The sequence below is a fragment of the Dufourea novaeangliae genome, unplaced genomic scaffold (assembly GCF_001272555.1).
Source record: "Dufourea novaeangliae isolate 0120121106 unplaced genomic scaffold, ASM127255v1 scaffold56, whole genome shotgun sequence".
Lineage (NCBI taxonomy): Eukaryota > Metazoa > Arthropoda > Insecta > Hymenoptera > Halictidae > Dufourea > Dufourea novaeangliae.
Genome location: NW_015373942.1, coordinates 5,830,212 through 5,846,441, shown reverse-complemented (window position 1 = coordinate 5,846,441; position 16,230 = coordinate 5,830,212). Strand labels below are relative to the sequence as shown.

General features: G+C 42.1%; 1 protein-coding gene across 1 annotated transcript in view; it reads right to left on the bottom strand.

Moving 5' to 3' along the window:
- LOC107185801 (opioid-binding protein/cell adhesion molecule homolog) overlaps positions 1-16,230 on the bottom strand; it is a 92,427-nt gene that overhangs the window by 22,508 nt on the left and 53,689 nt on the right. The gene's annotated exons all lie outside the window — the stretch shown is intronic.

Below are 16,230 nucleotides of genomic sequence, written 5' to 3'. Positions count from 1 at the left end.
GATCCTCAAAAGTCAAAAGTCAAGACTCCAAACTTTAGGGCCTAAACTCACCAAGTATCCATCATCGTTGATCGACATGGCGATGAATATTCCAATGAGTGATCATTCGACGAAACAATATCTAATAAATCAGGCAGATGTATCTACAACATGCTGCATTACAACGTTGCTATATTCTTCAAACAATTCAGTATTAACCGCGCGAATATATGCCTGTATCCGATCACAGGATCGAAGTTAATGCTCCCCTACGTGCCTATATAGTTTCTATGTCGACGATTTCCACGCAGACAATGACCGGAGAAGGGCCCCTTCGCAGCCGTACGGTGTCGCCTTTCAATCCGAGCCATTGATCACAAGGGAAGGAGCGTCGTACAGGCCCGAGATCTTCCTCGCGAAGACGATTAAACAGTCGTTAAGCAGTGAGTCAGAGCTCGAGGTGATCGTGTCGCGTGAAGAATACGAGAGAGTCGTGGCACGGGGCGTCGAATGCTCGGGGCGTAGCCACACGAGCACGATTAATTGACGGTGTACGTGGTTGTTCTTTACGTATTATCGAGTAGCTACCGCAACGGAGCACTGTGCTCAGACGATCACAACGATCCATTGGTAACAACCGCCAATCCTCCTCGTTACCGACCGGTATAAAGAATGGGTCAGCAAAGAATGGAACGACCGGGCCACATTACGAACCGTGTATTTCATTCCTCCTCCACCCACGGCGTCGGGTTACACCTACCCAACGAGACCGAAATTCGACACGCCGTTTTATGCAGCGCCTGCGAATTCCAACTCGAATATTGTAGTACAGTGAACTTGATTATGGGAAAAGGAAGTTCAATTGTGAACCTCGATTCCCTCGATCACTCGACTCGATGTGAATATTTTTGTGACTAATACTCATGATTTATGCATTTGTGACGTACGAAAAATTCACGATAACACTTTCAAGAATTATTTCATCGTTATTAACTTTCTAGATATACAAGGAATTTTATTCTTATGGCGAGCGGAACAATTACACTAAATGTTAAATGTTGATACCAATTAAACAGTATTTCGAAGCTACTGGAGATAGCGAACAGATATTATAGAGATAATATTACCTATTCTTATACCTAAGATATAAATCTTCTCAGACTTACCAAAATTTGCCTTTTCCTGGAGACTAAAAGTTCCTATAAGTATTCTGCATAAGCTACAACAGTCGAAAAATCCGTAAGCGAAAGAAAATAGAAAATAAGTCTTATCCCATTCGTCACCTATCGGATCAACACTGTTCATTTTATTTCGAGAATTATCTTAAGTGTCGGTGGCTGTCGATCGAGGCCCGCCAACCGGGGCTTAACAGATTTCTTTGCTCTAGCCATTAGAGCCACGGCTCGTTAATAACAGCGGCGTGCTTTCTCGACGCGCGCAATATTGACAAACCCGACATTAACGCTCAGCTTCAGCCCGTCTAGATCACGACCACGTGCCCGCGTGATGTCATCGTGAAATCGTGGCTGGCCTACGATCCACCTCCCTTCGGTTATCCTCGATCATAACGAACTCATAATTACTCCACGCGATTAAAAGCAACAGGCGCGCCGCAGTCTACGCTCGTGAACCGTTCTCTCTCTCGCGTATTCGTTCTTTGTCAGTGTTTTTCCTTTTTCGTCCCATTTTTCATTCGTAATTCACGTCGTTCGTCGAGATAATTGTGGCAAGAGGTCCCGAAAACGATGATTACTCACGCGATAAACCGCGTGAATCGACGGTTTTTTTCGGAGGAAAAAATAATGATGACAATGTACACTATAGATTGTGGGTATAGGCCTGTGAATGTAATGAGGAATTCAAGTTCTGATTTGTGGACGATGTACGGTGTGTCTGGTTGATTCTATAGGCTGTGGATGTTTATGCATTTCTAGAATCTGCTGGATCGAGAAATTGTGAAAAATTGAATGCTTTAATGATGTTTAATACCGTTTATGTGTTATTGTTAGGATATTGAAACCTCTAATACAAAAACTAGAATTCTGTTTTATTTTGACTTTTGATGATTGTAATCATTAAATAGTAATCATTAGACTGCGGAGGTTTATGAATTTATAGCATCCCTTAACTTGGAAAATGCAGTTAAATAAAGATTTTAATATAGTTTAACACTGTCTAGGTGTTACTATTAATGCAGTAAAGCCTTTAATCCATTTGTCTAGTACTATCTACCCTTAAAGTTCTGAACCCTTTTATTCTACCACTCTGTGCATCTCATATGAAGTATTTCTCTAGTCGAGCCTCCCATCCAGAAACTGGTTGCTGGTCAATTATTATAACATGGTCCAGAGGCTCGCCGGTCCAGCTTAGGCGGAATCGGGCCTATCGACTGGCAGTCTCACGGAACCGACTTGCTTATCTAAACGAGTCACGGCTCGTCGGCTTCATTGAGGATTCACGGAAATCCACCGTCCCCGTGGCTGTTCATGATTTACCGAAGTCGGGGGCCGCCCGCAAGTGGGTCAAGCCGTGACTGAAACGACCAGGGCTTACTGAGTCACGGCCATCGCCGTGTGCTCTGTCTTTATTTTTTTTTCCACGATTTACATCTCGCTCCGACTCGCGATGAAAACCACAGTCACCTTCGCGGAATATCGGACCCATCGACGCGAGGGGTCAGAGGGCGAGTTTCCTGTTTTTCTCGAAAACGAAATATGCCCAACGATTCCGCGCCTCGGTCGCGAAGTCACTCAAAGAAAGGCGGATAATTATTTCGAGACGATTCGTTTTTCTCTTTCTCTGCGTGCGTGGGATGCATCCTTTTCCTCGAATTCGACGCTTCCGACCGGAAATCGTGATTTATATGCACGGTGTCTCTCGCGGTGGGTTGTGTAACGGAGAAGAAGCCTCTAACGCGCGAAAATAAATTGGATACTCGCGGTGAGGATGCTCTTTGAGGATCCGTTTTTTTTTTGTCTGTTCGATTTTTTTGTCGTCCTCGTTATTCGCGTTGTTTATGAGACATTTGATGGACTAGGATGTGTACATCATGTTAACTCTTTGCGTGCTATTCAAGAAGCTGTTACTTTATTATTTGATAAATTAAGTTGAACCGAAGTTAAAATTCTATCGAGAGAATATGGTCATGTATGATTAAGTAGTATTGTATGTTAATTATTGGCGTGAAAATCATTCACTAATTGTTGTAATGAAATGTATAATTAACTCGACTGCCGACTCGGTCACCGATGATCGGCGCTATTAATTACACGAAGGAATATTAAATGTCCAAACTGGAACATTTAATATTTTATAAATGTAATTACTAGTGGAGTAATAATGAAAGTTATGAGTGTATATACAACTCAGCGCGTAAATACTTATATTGTCTATAACAAAGACTTAAAAAAATGTGTCTTATCATTATACTGTCCTAAGATATATTTCTTGTTCTGCAATTATTAAAATCACAAAGATGCTTTTTTCGAAATTTATGTTCATCTGTAATTCATTATACATTTTATATTGCACTACATTATATTAAATTGAATTATATGTTATACACATGTATTACTATATTATACAATTTAATGTAGTATACAGTCAACGTTGGTATGTAGCTCGAATTTTTACTTCGAAACGCTTGCTCTTCAGAGGATTACACAGACGTATAACTTCGCAAAATTGCTTTTTCAACCGATTAACTTCCTAAATTGAAAACCAAATCTTTCATAATTTGTCTAGTAACAGTATAATGAATATAACTAATAAAACCTAGTAATATAACAGTAATACCAATCTACTAATACATCATCCTATAAATGTATAATAGTATTATCAGCCTAATAGCTGAAATTAATTCGCCTGTCGAACTTACCACGATACCGATCGATCCATCAATAATTATCCGTATCTCGTACGAGTGATCATTCAACGAAAACAAGATTCTAAATAAATAGTATCCGCGCCGTGGGGAACCGAGTCGAACAGTGGAACACAGGGACCGGGCTTCAGCTGTTCCCATAAATCTCGACGGATTCTTATCGAGAGCCGCGTGACAGATTTTTTTTTCCTTAATTCAGGTAGCCGGACTGTTACACGAACACTTCTACAAAGACTCAATCGACCAGTTTGTCGAGTTTCGTATATGGCGAGGCAAGCCTTATTGGAAAGTCCCGGGTCTGCTCCCCGGCAGAGGAAAGGATAAAGAGATGTCCCGATACCGATCCGCGGCCAAGGATCGTAAAGAGTTCCATTGACCTTAGCCTGGCGCAAAGTGGATCTCGGCGACTCCGACTAGTGTGTATTTATACTCGTATATACACGGTGTGTCTAATAAGTCCTCTGATTTTGTTTAATAGGCTCCTTCATTTTGTCTAATAAGTCTCCTGACTCTGTCTAATAAGTACCAACAAATAATCCAAGATTTCTTGTCAAAAATCGATATTCGAGTCTACAGAAGTGAGGGATCTATACTGTTTAATTTATATTTATAATGATTTTCCTGCACAGTGTACCATTGTTTTGATACTTTCATTTTCAAATATCTCGTCTGACAATATAAAATTGCACAAAGTGGCCGTTTTCTGTCACTCTGTTTTCTCATTGATCTTATTGATCGTTGTTGATCCGTTACATTGTTCACGGCGTCGAAGTGGCCTATTCCACCCCGTTGTGGACCAATCATCGATCGAGAGGCCTGTGGACTGTGAGCCGTACAGGGCAAAGAAACGCCAGTCAGCCTCGCGCGATTTATGATCGAGTGCTAGCATTGACCTTTCTGAATTCCTTCTGCAGTCTGCTCGCCGAATCAAGATCGTATCATCGATCTGTCTCGGCGCATAACAGCTCGCTGCTCTAAATGGTTTCCTTAACGACCTATCGTGACGTCGAAAGTTGTCGGTCCCGTCAACAGAAAACACGAGTTTATACAGGGTGTCCAGTTCCTCGTGTCTCCTTTCAACCCCTCAACTGTTTTATACAAAATATCCTGGAGCGAAGCGATGAGTGGAGTCTGTTTAAGCTGTTCTAGATATCATGGAACGTTTGTTTGTTATTGTATACACTACTCCCGTTGATCGAATCTCTCAAAAGCCTAGCTGACCAAGTTCATGCAATGAAAATGAACAGGAAACAGCGATAGACATGTAATGATCAAAATATTTCCGTATTAATCATGACTAAGTAGAGAATAGTTTAAAGTATCATTCACTAGCTTGTTATTCGTTATATCATATTTTACTGTATTCTACAGAGTCCTATTTTTCTAGGCTATAACTGTAGGCAATTCACTGTATTCGTTCGAAGTCAATGTTTGATTTTTAACAAAATTTTTTGTTATAGAAATTTGTAAGATAATTTTACACGTTATATAATATTACAATTTAACGATAGACAAATATAGTTCCTTAATTCGACTTTAATTCAGGACCATTTTAATTGAAAGTATAGTAACAGAATGGTTTACTGACTACTATAGTTAAAGGGACGCCACATATTCTCAGAACTACCGTTTGTGTTATTATTTTCCATATATTTCAACGCAAAAGTAATTAAATTCTACGAGCGAAGTATACAAGACAAGAAAACATAGTTCAAGTAACATCCAGGTTAAATAATCCGACCTTCAAGTAAACTGCCAAGAAACAATAAACTTAAATACCGTAGTTCACCTCGCTTAACACACCAGCTTGCTATCAGGTTCCCATGTAGGTCAGTGAAAAAGAGGAATATTCATTCTCGCGAATTATTCGACCAAAAATAAAAAAAAACAGGACGTCCCGCGATAAAAAAGTCCGCACGACCGTGTAGCCCATCGACTTTATTACACTCGATAACAGGTCGATTTAAACGGTCACGGGTGTATTTAACCATCCCGATAACACTTTTCCGTATCTCCTCAAGGTGAAACGAGGGGAAAGCCCGAGGAGAGGGAGCAACAAAGATATGATAATGCAGGTGGGCGGTTGTGGCATCGTAAGGAGTAGATAAAACGACAACAGAAGTGTTATTAGCGTCCACACTATGGTGGAAAAACCTCCTCTCCATTCTTCGTAAGGTGGGGCTTTTCCTTCCCTTAAATCTCAATCCACCTTGTGTTCAGGGTTTTTTTTTCCCGCGCACCTTCGCCAACGAAAAGGTCCACACACAGACAGGCCAGCCACTATATACCTTTGTTCCCACCGGCGGCGCTCCACCGACGGCTATAAATCACCCTCCGCGTGCTCCAGTGCATATATTATGCGACCGCGGCACGACGAATGCGCTTCCGCTTATGCAACCAGTTGCGCTTACGCGGGCCCAAGAGAGAACCCATTGTGCCGTCGTTCGCATTTACATGCCGGTGAATTCGCCCAGTGGCTACCGGGGCAACTCATTCACCAAGGGGATAGAGGACATAAACGAACAGCATTCACGGATTACGTGTCTCCTAATACGTCCGAGATTTACACCGTCGCGGACTCAACTTATGGCTACGCGTGAACCAAAATGGCGGACTCCTGGATTTTCCTGGGAGCGGGGGGATAGTTCGTTCTGTACGTTCGAATGATTGCGAGTATGCTATGGATATGGGAAGGTTGCCAAATTTGGACCATCGTCTATATCGGTAGAAATAGGTATTCTATCATCGTACAAGAGATCGATAAAATCGAAGTGGTACACTGATGTGCTCTCCGCTAGGGAAAATGGTGACGTTGGGAAAGGGCCTCCTACCACTTGGTATTGGGAATTACTGAAATTTATGCTAAATTAACATTTGATTTAACATTTGTTTCAGTACCTGAAATAAATTTACCAAGTGGTAGGACGCCTTTCTCTCACGCCACTTTTTTACCCTAGCGGAGTTCAATTCAATTTCTGAGTAATGCAAACTGTAAATTCTTATTTTTAGATTTAAATAGAAAACAAATTTGCAAAAATAATTCAGTTTTGTTGGTCATCTCTGCAGTAAAAAAGATTAAATTTGATCGTATCTAGTCGCGTCAGTGTCGCGTATGAAAAATTCGTGGCCAAGCACTTCGCAATATTTAACTTTGCAAATATTTACGCGGCGTTGCTCGAAAGAATTGTCCTCCGTCATTACCGAAGAGAGCGAGAAGTTTAAATGGGATGGTTACTATTGTCCTGTCCGAGAAACCTCGCTGGGAGTTTCCGTTTGAACCAACTCGGTGGAGCGTCTGATTAGGAGGACTTCGTTCATTCATTAGATACTTATATTGAATTAAACACAATAGTGGTCAAAGGAAAGTTTAAAAGAAGAACGAGGTGAAGCTTTAAGTAACGTTTGATAAAAGGGAATCGCGTTTCATGACGCCAGTACATACAAAGGGAGGATCTACAATAGATCTACTATCCAGATACAACTAATAATTACTAACGATTTAAGGAGGCAAATATATTACGAAATTAACAAACATTACCTACTAATCTATTACATTGAGGATTTCTAACATATAAAATACAATAAAATAAAGACTTTAATGAAACTTAATAAATTTCTCTCTCATTTTCATGTTTGTAAATTAATGTTTAAGACGTTGAAGGTACCATTATAAGTGTCTTTTCAGTTCCGTTCTTGATCAACATTCAAATGAATGATACTTCAAAGTGTTCATAATAATTTGATCACGCACTCTATCTTCCGACGCCAGCATCCAGTAAATGATTCCTTAAACATCTCTCGAAACGACTTTTAATCGCGACGTTCTTTGTCCGGCCCGTGGAAACTTAACTACGTTAATGTTCGGCCTCCCACCGTACTCTTTCGGGCTCCGTGGCGGATAAGCGTCGCCATTAAAATCGGGCAAATATTTGCCGGCCCCTTTTTCGGCTGCTCTTCATCATCCTATCTCGTTACATCCTGGCTCAGGTAGAGGAACGGTAAATAAGAAATGATTTCAGAATTCCGTGGAGCCAGTCACTATGTCAAACAGAATCCGGGGACTGGTCCTGTCACGATGTTATTCATCGTTTCAAGGGATGTTTCCGGTGGGTCGAGATCTGGAGGATTCGGCGGCCGAACCATTAATTTGCATTGAAGTCATGCGAAAACCTTAAAAACAAACAACGAAAAAACGTCCGACTACTCATCCCTATATGAAGGATGATTTGTAAAAAGGAGGAAGTCTGTTGTATGTCTTGAAAGTTTCGTTAAACTGAACGACCCAAAGTTGAGGCCCTCTCTTTGTCATAGACTGCTTCGTGAGTCATTCCTCGATGACAATGATGTAATTATCGAAATAACGATGATGTAATGATTTCGTTGTCACGCATATGATCCAACGTAGTTGAGTCCATAACCGGCGTTGGTGTAAACAACGTTTCCTCGTATCGGTTGGCGAGGCACTGCTACGGTATCCATAAACCACACGTAGGGGGAGGTGGGGAAAAGTTATGCGCTCTTGGAATAAGGGGTCGCGTCATCCTGATACCCAATACCGCAAAAAAGACATCCGCTAGAGCCTCCGTTACTCCGATTCTGACTCGGATTAATTGGTCCAGCGTATACGTCGATAATCAAAGGCCCTCACTCACAGTTAGGGATCAACTGCAAAAACCTTTACGATATCGGAGCGTAGTTAATTCTTCGCATCGACGAGACTTTGACATCGACACTGCAATGTGAAAATTATTCTTTTAAATCCATTAGAGTATTGTGTATCAAGAGAAAACGTCGAAAATAAAATCCATGTACGAATAGGTTGAAGGGTTTTTTTTAGCCAATACAATCAAAGTTATATATTACTGGTACAATGAAATTAATTAAAAAGTAGAAAGAAATTGTATAAATAGTAGTAAATAAGGATATGATATAAATTGAAAAAAAGCAGATTTCTACTCTGTCCTTAAAAACGGTACGAACTTTCCGGACGAGCCAATATTAATTCATGAATTGTTGGATCGTGACGTCTGGAAAATATATCGTGAAGAAAAACGAATATGAAGGTTCCGAAGGGTGTGAAATGAGAAATACTAATTCATGAATTATTGAACCGTGACGTGTCTAGAAGAAATATGGAAAGAGAGTTCAAGGTTCCGAAGGGTGCAAGATGGTTTATTTTAGATCACTCGTACGAAGAATTCTTGAAAATATGAAGCTCGAAACAGGGGATCAGTGAAAGAGGTCTGTAGAAGCGGAAGTATACAGAGTTCTTTATTTTTGATCTATCAATGCGGGTACAGGTTCAGTCAAAATTGTCTCGACACTTATTTTCCATATTAGATTCAAAAAGTGTGATAAAACTGTAATAAAAAGTGTGCCAAATTTCGCAGAAAAAACTAGTTGCTATCACAAGACAAGTGAAACTCCTTAATGCAAGTGAGAAACCTGCCCAAAGTGAAATGTAAAATGAAAAGGGGTAAACTATTTTTGTATCGAATGGCAAATGTGTACTCGTCTCTATGAAAAATTCATTTATCGCGGTTGAATGTAACTTGACGTTGACCCACATTCTCCCCACACGAATGTCAACATACTTTCGACTAATTTATGTTGCTTGGAACTCTGATACCCAAGACAGTTGTTCCAAGAAACGTAAAAGATTCTAAAGAAGGCGATCTAATGCCTCTTGCTAATTCATAAATATACAGAACGAAATACGTAAACATCCAGGGTAACGCAAATAATCTCGGCGTTATCGTTGGACCAATAACGGTTACACTTCGTTTATAAAGAACGTCACCCTTTTTTGTAGATATTATACTGTTATCGATTCGTGGCTCGACCCGCGGCGACAGTATACAAAACCGACATAAACATTCGTGCCGCGGTCGTCAACACGTCCGTCGTGGGTTCCCTAGCGGCCGTACTTCCACGTCTATCTAGTCTTAATTGATACGAGCGCGATAGAATTTATGGCAAAAGCGCTTAAGCAAATGCGTGCGTCACCGATTAAGCCTGTCAACGCTCGAAAGTAAGTTCCTTCGCGCCAGGCTTTCGAGTGGCTCAACGACAATTTTTCATCGCGCGTACACCTAACTCCATTTCCCTGTTTCGTTTGGACCACGCTAGGGACTATCGACCACGTGCGTTCTCGCGAGCTTTGGAACATGAGGGCTCATCGTAAGATTCGGAACAGACGCGTTTCTTCTGTTAGAAGATATACAGTAAATTTAGGACGAGTGTTCAGAGGCTTCTAGGCAATGAATATTAAATATTGCGAAAACTAATACCCACATGCGGCTGATACAAATAACATTGGCTTCAGAATTTCAAGCTCTATCATTGTGCTGAAACCTCATTAAAAAAAGTCAACGTTACGCCTGGGGACCTGTTCTTGTTAAGGCCTTCGAACACTTATCGAGGGTTTACTGTAGCGACAAGTAATCCACGATTTTCTATCGAATTAACCCTTTGTGTGTCAAAGCACAACTTACAGACGGTTCGAAAATATTCGATTGCAATTGGTGAATATTGTTTTCGTTCGCCAAAGTATTTATAGATGGTTGCAGCACACGCATATTTCTAGCGGGTCCTTCCATAGAGCGGGCTCGAGAATAGAAGTACGGGCAGAATCGTTTACGGGGCAAAAAGGACTCGCATAATAACGCTTGGCTATATCTGGGACAGGGGGCTGTACGTTATTTTCGATGGTGAGGTTCGTTGTTCTGCGGGCCGACGACCCGCGAAAGCAAGAAAGTAATGAACGTTCCTTGTTTTGCTCGTTAACACCGAAATCTCGTGCCAACTGGGGCCGTACATGTTCGTTTTCCTAGATTCGTCTAGACGACAGCATTTCCGTACAGTAATTTTGTGTTCACGAAATTGTCCAGCTAACATTTTGACACCTAGAGGATGTCTGTTGTGTATGTACTGTGGATTTTGTATACCTGCAATCATAATAGATGCAACTGCTGAAGAGAAAATTTGCATAAAAATGACTGGACGTTACCTGGCACTCTAGTACATTTAATACTGAAATAGTCTAATACTCCAATCTTCTAGCACCCTAACCCTCCGTGACTCCAGTATAGTCCAATTCCAAAAAACATCTGTTTCCAATACACATAAATTGTTACATCGCTTCATCTTTTAAACACTACCATTATCACAGTCGATCCCTAACCACTGACTGATCATGTTCCAAAGGTACCACTGCAAGAATTGCGTGAACATCACAATGCAAACCTTGAACGAAGAGTATTTCAATGACACATCAAACGACTGGCCGTTCTACAGCACTTCTATAGTCACCCGCGAGTTGCGGCTCAAACGTAGAAAACGCTCGGTCCCAATTAATATAATAGATAGCGGCAAATAGATGAATAGAAGCGGTATGATCTAGTAATTAATGACTCATTGTGCCACTGCCCGAAATTAAAAGCCACGGTAAAGCACGGGGTCCCTGGTTAGCTTCACGAAAGCCGTGCTCGGTAGAAGAATGATCGGGCACAATGGAACACGTCGGCCTTAATTGATCGGCGTAGGAGGCAACAAGGGGAAAAACCGTTAAACATGGTCATGCACACACGGACATGGAAACGATTCGGCGCAACAATCGGATATGGGACGATTCGAACAAGAGGGCCCTTTCATCGTCGATTTCCTTGTTTTCACGTGCGGCGGCTGTTCCACCCACGAACGAGCGCGCCGAAAAGCCCGCGGTGCGTGACGCCCCATGATCGTCCCTCCTCTCTTTTTCCCATGTTTTTTTCTCTCTCCCTCTCCCTTTTACTCTCTGTTTCTGTGCTTCCATACGCCGTGTGTATCGTGGGGGCTCGCTTGCATTTTTAACACCCGCCACGCGAGCCAGCGAGCGAGCGAACGAGCCTGTGGAAATTGGCCCTATTATTAGAACCGGTTGAATTCACAACAAAGGAACCGTTGGCACCCTTTACAACGATGGGAGGTTGCTTCGTGTCGGGAAAAGTTCATTCGAAATACCATTCCGACGTTTCATCGGACTCAATTGGGTCAACTGTTCTTGGAATCTGATCATTAAGACTCTCGAAAGATGATCATTAGATGGCGGATGTTTATAGAGATACTGAAATTGAAAGTAAGTTTGTTTTAACCATGTGTGTGTTTGGTGTGAAATGAATAAGTGAAATATTTAGTAAAGTTCAGTGAGGTTTTTATATCACGTAGGAACCAATAGAACTCCTAATATTTATGTTTAATCCTTAAGTACGGACGACCCGTTTGAATTTTTATTTCTGTACTGGAAACCCAGTGGAGAATTTTCGAGGCTCTAGCGTTTCAGTACTTTTAATTGATAGTAATTGGCACGCCATTTCCATAACGAAAAATAAGGTTCAGTAGGTTATTAAAAGTGTTGAGAAGTAGTCGTAGTTGGATTATTGGTGTCTGGGACGAGTCCTCTGTAGTTAAGGGTTAATGTAAACAATTAGGGGTACTATTCGATTTTACATAAAATCACAACCTGACTGAACTTTACTAAACAATACACTACGCATGTACGACACATAAAATAAATGTACCAGACGAACGAATAAAATCTACATTCTATCGATCATAAGTAGCTTTTCGAGGTGATTGGGCTCCGCAGGTGAGAGAAAAAACGCCATAAATAGGAATAAAAAGAAATTCCCTCAAAAACAAGTAACTAAGGCTTTACATACCAGCTACTTGACGAAATTCCACCAGAGATTACTCAACCTTAAAGGAATCTGTATAGCCATACCCTACCAGGCAGACGGTAAAAATTTCTCGTCCCAGCTTGAAATCCAGCCAAGGCGGTTAGACAGTTACGGCACTCAAACCAACGCAAAAACAAAATTCTTCAAGCAACAAATTAAAAAAATCAATTACCCATTTTATAACAACAACGAACAGCCTCCTCGATACCGTAATCGATTCTAACTGATCATTCACATACTTCGATCGGAATTTAAGATTAACGAGGGGAGACCCAGGAATCGATGAACCAGAGGATCGTTAAATAACATCGTTCGTTCGACGTTATTTCAATTCCAAACGAAATTCTTTACCGGAGGAAGAAAACCCTGGCCACCACACGTTTTTTCCCTTCTCTCCACTCGCGATGTAACATCTGCCCTATTTGCTTTTCGTTCTTCTTGCTCTCGGTTGGTATCGGTCGAGGGAGCCCGATCGGAATTCGAGATTGACAAGCCGCGCGAGATCGTTAATTAGCTCTTGGGGCCCCACGATAATCTGGTTAATTGAAGGGGATGGTCCGATGGTGGTGCACGCAGACGACGCACGTTGCAGAGGGGGGAGTATAATTTTATCCGGAAAAGCGGCTCGCCGTTCCGTGGCCCCTGCGTGTCTACGTGAATTATGCACGCACTTAGACCTTCGACGATAATGTAAATGGGGCCACGTTTGCCTTGCCAATGCCGGTATGTAGGTATTCAGTAGCCGTATTCATGGTTCCACGTATTATCGCTGGGCGCATCCTTGAGCGTACTACTCGGTGCGATCCTGAAAATCGGTATGGTCAAGCCCCTCTCCTGTGATAATTCCTCGAGGATTGTTATTGCCGATGATCGCTGCCGCTGTCCGCCGATAACGTTGTAACCAGGGCTTGAAAACTGTTATGATATCGAGATTTAGGTTCTTGAAATAGTTATGGAGAACCCTTTACAGACTCCTCTCGATTATCGTGGCGAACTCGGGGCCACAATAATCGTATGAGGAGAAATGCTTCAGACCCTGGTAAATTCGTTTTTTTGCCCGAAACCTAAGTCTCGATAACGAAAGTGGAAGGGCAACAAAGCATGCCCCTCACAGGTTCCACGGTCTTCCCCCTCTCCCAGGTGGTGAGGATAACGCCTAGACAATAATCGTGTAGAACAAGCCAGACGATAATCGAGAGGACTCTGTATCAAGGACTGGTTTTTCATACCGATTTAAGGGTCTGGGTGTTAAAAGGTTAAACATCAAGCTACAAAGTTCCATATTAGCTCACGTATAAATTAGTGCCAAATAGGAAATATAACATAAAATCTTTGAAATTATAATTATCCCTTATATAAACCTATTAGTTACCCAGACCCCCTTATCAATCGTGCTCGATTCCGATAACTAGAATCGTACCACGTAAAAATATGAATTTCCGTAAGCACGATCGACGTATGTATGTAAGTAACAACTTGCTCGATGATTCTATCGAACTGACTCATCCCTCGGGGAAACCCACGGCTGGTTTAACAACCAGAAAAATGTTCCCTGTGAGCGTGAAATGCGGCGTGGAAGTGATCAGGCAGGTGCCCCGGAACACAAACACAGGCAACCACTGTGCGTTCCCGTTCATAAAGATCGCCCTTATCCAGCTGTGGCCTAATTCGTGACCCGGTGTGTACTTTGGAGCGGCCACAGCGGACCAGACGCCATTAATACAGCCGCGATATGTCACTGAGAGGCCAGGCGAGTTCTTAATTTCCGTCGAAATTTCCGTGTGTTGGTCCACGCACGGAAACGTCGTTATCGTGGTGTATAGGCACGTATCTTATCGCGGACCATCGATGGTACCCGCCGATCGATATTCAGATTCCTATGATATAAATTCGGCCGACTTTTTCTGTCCGTCGACTTCCGTGTGTCCATTCGAAGAATTCGATTCGATCGTACACCGAGGCGCGTTAAGTTCCGTATTCCGTGGCGTGGGATTTAATGGAAATTGAATTATACAGCCTGGCGTGTTTCGCGTAATTACCGGGAGATCGAAGCTCCACACGCGATAATTAGTGACAATTAGCGTGATACAGATTCGTTCTGCGTGGTTGGACACATTTATTCACGGTATACAGATAGGGTAGAACTAGGTAATATGTCCTCCTTAGGTTGACAAAATTCCTCGCTACTTTTTTTTGATTGATAATTGAAATTTTTAAATACCTTTGTGAATAAAACGTAATAATGACACTTGTACGATACTTTTACCGCGTTTGGAAATGATTGAGGTAGGTTCAAACGAGTCGTTTTTCTGCGATGTATCGTTCCTTGTGTGCGTTACAACAATAATGGGTTCGTTTTGTCAAACGGAGCGTATTACAGTAATGTTTCGATGAGTACGACGAACTCGGGTCGTTTTCTCGGTCTTAGCTTCTGTTTACTCTGTTTTGATTGGTTCCAGAGGGGAACCAATGTAAGAAAAAGTGTAAAGAAAAAATTTGTGTGGGAACAAAATTGGTTAAAATCAGGTAGATATGAAATTGATATTGGGACTTCTTTAACTCTACGGCCTTTCAAGTCTGTTGACCTATTTTGGCGTATAATCGGAGATGAAGAAGATGAGAGCTCCCCTTGTTAGTGTAATCGTCTGTCTCGATACGTCTCGGTACGGCGACTGGCGACGACACTCGCGAGTGTTTACTATTTCACTTCGACACGAGCGAGCGTACGACGACGAAAGCAGCTTTAATTCACCGCTGACATAATTTTCCCTGACCCAGAAACGGTTAAAATATTCAATGTGCCAGCGACCCTCTTCGCGAGCCTCTATGCCACCATTTTCCGAGTATTCCTTCCGAGGCATGCTTGATTCCCTAAAGAAATTTATGCTAATCCCTGAAGGCGATAACACACGTTCGAACGATAAAACGACGTCGATGAGCGTGACCGGCGAGTAGAAAAAAGGTTCGGTTTGATAAAGATTGAAAATGGCCCGTGAAAGAGATATCGACAGGAAATGATCGAGAATATTATTGTTATAAATCCATGGAATATCAAGACGTGTCACGAGTCCGTATCTTAATGTGTTTGCATTTAACAGATATAAAGCTTTCGAAGTCGAATTGTAGATAACTAATGAAACTATTAGTTTGCTGCATGTGGCTGCTTATAAGTGCCTATTGTTTGTTTCATTTTCTTGAAAAATGTGTCACATTTCCTAAAGAACTAATCTCTTTTATCAACATTTAACAACCAAAGTCATCAGCCACATCTACATTCGGAGTACCCGACAAACTGTCGGCCGTACAAAAATTTGCACCCAGACCGAAAACAAGACCACCAAAAATCCGTCCCGTTCAAAGCGTCCGCGAAGATCATCTCTGTCACTGTTCCGGACACTTCTCGCCGTTTGGACGTTCTACCCTCCCGGGCGTGACCGGTGCCAAAGTTGCACACGCATCTTCAACTATTTCCTAGTAATCACGTGGTCCCACGAGGAGCACGTGCGTACGCCAGGGCGGCGCGGCATGTGTATGTAAATACGTGTGCAGGTCTGTGGCCGACGCGAGCCCTGGCTGCTCTGTATTCGTCCCGGTGATCCATCGTCTACGCCTAAAAATTCATCTATGCATGCCCGCGGGGCGGAGGGGGCG